Source organism: Ptychodera flava, chromosome 2, assembly GCF_041260155.1.
Source record: "Ptychodera flava strain L36383 chromosome 2, AS_Pfla_20210202, whole genome shotgun sequence".
Taxonomy (NCBI): Eukaryota; Metazoa; Hemichordata; class Enteropneusta; family Ptychoderidae; genus Ptychodera; species Ptychodera flava.
In genome coordinates this window covers 41,620,919-41,626,918 of record NC_091929.1, presented here as the reverse complement: position 1 = coordinate 41,626,918, position 6,000 = coordinate 41,620,919, and positions in this window count along the sequence as shown.

Sequence of the window (6,000 nt, the reverse complement as noted above, 5' to 3'; positions counted from 1 at the left end):
GATGCAGCATGCTGGAGACTTTCAAGAAAGCCAATCGTAAATATACGAGTATACGATTTAAACACCTTTAATATTTTATTCGCACATATTATTTATTTGTACTGCAACAATAGATGAAAGAGTTACGGCGCTGTACTCAGTCAAATATGATATTGGAATTTCCCCCGGCGCTGTTCTCATCAAGTTTTTCCTAATCCGCTCACAAACTCCTGCTATCCTAAATTCGTTACTAAGGCTGCTTTCACAAACACTACTGGAGGGAGGCGGGAGCTTTGACTGGGGACCTGAAAATATCAGTATGGGGGCATTTGAAAGGATTTTGGGAGAGGATTTTGATTGATATGAAATATGTGTTTGATTGTTAATTGGAGGCTATAACGTTTGGCCAATTTTTGGGTGGTTGTGTTTGTGTATCTACTGCCGTTTCTTGTTCTACTCCTTTAAGCGTGATGAAAAGTCAAGCACAGCCATATGTGTACTGTCAGCATTTTTCTTGTTTAAAATAAGTCCGGACTGAAATTCATTGTCACCAATGACAATTATTACGGTATTAACGCATGCCTATACAGAGTATTTGCCAAACATAATTTTGTTATTCTAGCATGCTGATGGGAGTGAGGAAGAAAGGCAAAAAACAGAGCAGAATAAGACATCTTTTCCACTGATGAAGCTTTACTATATACCTATAGGACGAAACCTTGAATCAACATTACCAACGCAAATACTCGGAAAATTTACAACCAGATCAGTGGACGTGTGTAAATACATTCATCCACCATTACCAAGCCATGCTACGAATAACACTGGGAGCTATCTGCAGAATTCTCGTTTACTCTTACATATTAAAGATATAACAAGTTGTGTCAGGGAAAATATTTAATAGTTTACCTTTAGACTACAATGAGAAGTGAAATAATATTGAGAGGGTAATTCCAATATCATATTTGTTGTCCACAACCGAACTTTCAAACATCCTATTTGAATCAAGTACATTTGTATCAATTGTCAAGCACTTATAAAAGCACAGATTTAGTTGGTTTAGTACAGTACTGTAAAGAATTATTTACAGTTTTTTCATGGACTCCCATGTATAGTGACTCAAGATCTCCGATGAAATTCCAAAATCTAATTTCTTGTACACATATACACTTGCAACCGCCCTATTCTATCAACTACACTTATGTCATTATCCAACGGCTATTTATATACACAGATACTACTAGTTTTACTTTGGAAAAATATTTACAGTTATGTTATCGACTTCTATGTATATTGGAATAAACATTCAGTGAAATTCTAAAATTAAATTTCTTGTACACATGTGCACTCGTAACCATCCTATTCTAATTAAGTACATTTATATCCATGATTAAACGTCTATAATTGGACAGATATTGCTAATTTTATTGGAAAAAATTGTTCACAGTTTTCTCATAGACTTCCATGTATAGTAAATCAACACTATCGATGAAATAAAAAAATCCAAGTTTTTGTACACACATGCACTTTTTACCTATCATTTCAAGTAAAGTACAATCATTTACATGAATTATCAAACATATATAGGCTAAATATACAGATATAGCTTGTTTTTAGGGGGAATGTTAATAGTTTGCCCGATAGACTTGCATGTTTATGATTTGATATTTTTGGACGAAGCATTATATCGGCCACATTTTGCCTTCTAAAATGATGACTATCGCCAGACGGCATGCATGATATTTCATGACCTTTTAAATATGCTTGCGCCAAAAAATTGCGACCCACCTGTATTATCCTTAAATTTCTGTCCCATCCCTTTCAAGAGGATTTCAAAATTATAGCAAGTCAGAAGGGTGATTTGAACGTATTGTAAGTTTGTTGGGGTGCATTTGAAAAAAATCTGAGTACTTTTATTTGGACTCCCCCCTCCTGAGGTGTTTGTGAGTGCAACCTAAAGACAGTAAATGCTGTAAATGGAATAAGGACAAGACTGATTCTTGGAGATAAACTGCATGACTGGTACGGCTACGATATCTACATTGTATACACAGAGGCTGCAGGGCTGTCACTCTTTGCACTATGCAGCGACTCTATCAAGTACAGTCTTGAAGTCTTGTGCGAGTTCGACTTTGACCCGAATTTGGCTAGCCTCATTACTTTCGTGAAGGACTGAAGTAATTTCACAACTCGGAAAAAACTCCGACTTTACACCTTTCGTCCTATGTTTTACGTCCACAGTGGCACTAAACTTTAACGTAAACGTCTTGCAAATTGAGAGAACTTGTATTGACCTCTAAATACCTAAATTGTTCGCTCTGATTGTGATTCATATACCCTCCCGTAAATTAGTATGGTCCCACTGCGGACTGATATCAACATACGATAGCGTTGCCATCACTCCTTAGCAACATAATTTATATTTGTACACCGCAGAGCAAACAAGGTCAACTGTTATCTTTTTCGTGGCTAAAGGCAGAACATCGTAAGAAAAACAGTCATTACCAAATGTGCTTGAATGGTTAAGCGGTTATTACACGATGTTTGGTTGATACTGGGTCGTACTTGAGTGATGTATCCGTATTTTGACAAATTGACGAGTAAAATACGGACACGCGAATATGACGCAAAATCGACCAAAGTTCGTATTATAACCTATATATATATATATATATATATATATATATATATATATATATATATATATATATATATATATATATATATATATATATATATATATATATATATATATATATTTAAGCAGGACAGGCGTATGCACACTATGTGATCGCGTTAGCTGTAGAACAATGCACTTGAGCTTTGCATTATTAAAACATGAATATTTGTGCAAGTCATGGATACATTGGTGTATTTGAATAATGATTGTTTGTGAATTTTTTGTCACTGACCACATGCAATCGTTCCGCAATGAGAAATACAATATAATATACTATACTATATAATATAATATACAATATAAATTTGTCTTTGACGTCTCGTGATCAATTATTGAAAAAGCATCGAGCAACTCTAACATTAGCAAGCGATGAGAATAAGCGATTAGAAGCTGCACATTATCAATGCTGAGAAATCTACGCAGAAACTCTCTGAGTTGGTTTCAAAATGTCGCAAGCAAAACAAATATTATTTTATCAAATTTTAACACCACTTACAAATAGAATGGCATATTCCAATGATATAATAGAAAGAATCTTTTACTTTAGCTCTCTCTCTCTCTCTCTCTCTCTCTCTCTCTCTCTCTCTCTCTCTCTCTTTATATATATATATATATATATATATATATATATATATATATATATATATATATATATATATATATATATATATATATATATATATATATATATATATATATATATATATATATATATATTATATGTATATATAATAACACAAAATTACTTCAAGTACAAAGTAATGATATTTGTTACTTAAGTTTCATGCATCCTGCAATCATCAGACAGAAGAAGTAACAGAATTCATAAACTTCTTCTGTCTGATGATTGCAGGATGCATGAAACTTAAGTAACAGATATCATTACTTTGTACTTGAAGTAATTTTGTGTTATCATTTATAACGCTCTGCTTTAGCATCGAGCACTGTAATTTCCCACGAGGACATCTGTATACGGCTAGTTTTCAATCGGGTTCGAACCCACAACATACGGCATCAGTCGCCTAGCGGAGAGGCCACGGAGAGAACCGCTCGGCTAAATCTCCACTCCCTAGAAAGAGTGGTTCAATAGGCTAAGTTGTTACATTTTTCTGACTGAGGCCGCTCCACACGTTGTAGAGTTCGTGAAGCACTCACGCATGCATGCTCACTATCATACAAGCACATGCACACTTTATCGAAGCGGAAGAAGAAACGAATTTCATCGCTTTAACTTGGCGAACGATAACCTCGGGGACAATTCTGTCCACCAGCAGAGGTATCAACCCAAGGTAGAAAATACGGCTAGTTTTCAATCGGGTTCGAACCCATAACATACGGCATATACTTCGATATATATATATATATATATATATATATATATATATATATATATATATATATATATTATATATATATATATATATATATATATATATATATATATATATATACATAGATATATATATGTCGGCTGCAAACATTTTAAATGCGTCAACTTGATCGTCAGTTGGACAAATCGAAACCGGTTGAACACTTTACCCTGTTTGAAGAGGCTACCATTAGTGTCATATTCACACAAGTTTTTCTTTCAAGAAATCGCTAAACAGCCAATCACACAAGAATGAAAACAATTCAAGTTAGTGCTGTATCTTGACATTATTTATATATTAAAAATAATGGAATTTGAGTCGAATTTTCGGGTTCCTTGTAAAGTCTTTGTACATGATTACATAAAAACACGGTTGAACAATATCAGGGAATAATAAGATTCATAAACATTCATTATTCAACTACACTAATGTATACATGACTTGCAGAAATATTCATGTTTTAGTAATGCACATTTCACGTGCATTCCTCAACAGCCAACACGCCCACAAAGTGTGCATACGCCTGTCCTGCTTAAAACTTTGCAGCATGAGACAGTGTTGAGAGCAATTCTGAAATAGAATTCATTTTATAGTACGGATTTATTGAGTTCTCGTCTACAGGTTACAAGCATAGAGGGCATGGCTCACTGCAAATAACCTAGTGTTGATATACATGACAGAATATTGTTCAATAATCTTGCAGCTTTTGATGGCACCTTGGTTTGTAATGACAATATTGCAGAAAAAGTAAAGACAACTTTTTAAGCTTTTGCTTGCATGCCTCTGTAATCTCAAATTTGGGTTACAGGAAAAAAAATATGAAAGTGAAATTTTACCTTACTTCACATGATTAAGAATGAGTCCATACAAGCAAAGGGCACGTAAATTGTTAAAATGTTTGAGTCCGAAAAGCTATCTTTGACGCGCACTCTACAAATTATACTAATCTTAAAGTCTCGACTAAAGGCTTAAGGTACCAACTCAATAACCTGGCTAAAGTATACCCAGAGTTAAGGATGAATAAATTTATCAACAATCCTGGTATAATAACATTTGAGTATAGAGAAAAAAGATGCTAATTATTAAAGCAAGTTCGAAGAAAAAAAGAAACCGATTTGGCTGTGTTTCATCTCCTAACAGATAATTAGTATAACATGACAAATATACTTTAATCTTGATCATTCATTAGTAATGTCCTCTACAATATGAAAAAACTAAAGATTAGCCTGAATGGCTTTCAACAAATGTCTCCTATCTCCATGGAAACGTCACCTTCCATATAAAGATCTCCAATATTCCAAGCAAATACATCGCCAACAAGGGAACAATTTCTTTCTAATTCTGAAATTACGTCTGCTGGAAGTACCCTTGACCACATGTTGAAATGTGTTAAGCTACCAACGAGTGCCTGGTTTGTGTCATATCCTCCACCGACAGTGTCCTGTTCCTGTCCTAAAACTAAATAGCCATTGCTATTCACGCCCTTGTCGGATTAGATCCACTACCACTCTTGATGAGGACGCCATTGTGATAATATTGCCAGTGACCATCACCTGACGACCACGTGAAGCACACGTGGTGCCATGCACCGTCATCGATAGGCTGGGCTTTGACGATTAGCAGGGCATTGCTGATGTACACGTGGAAGCCATCGCCAAGATAGTGGATTAAAAATTCATTGTCGTGTTCAGATGCAGCATAGGACACCAGAGCTGCATTGTGTCCAACCTCGATGATTTTTGCCTAAATGCAAGCAGTCAGACTGGATATCTCAGGTATCAGTTTGGAGACAATTACGTTGGTATTCGGGGTCCGCAGTACAACAATGAGACACTGAAAGAAAAGTATAATAAACAAAGCGAGAAATTTTACTCATCGTAATGTCGATTTTGATGACCTTAAAAATGAGACCGTTAAAAACGACCATGACAACACCTTTATTCGGAATAATTAATTTACCCCTTTTATCGA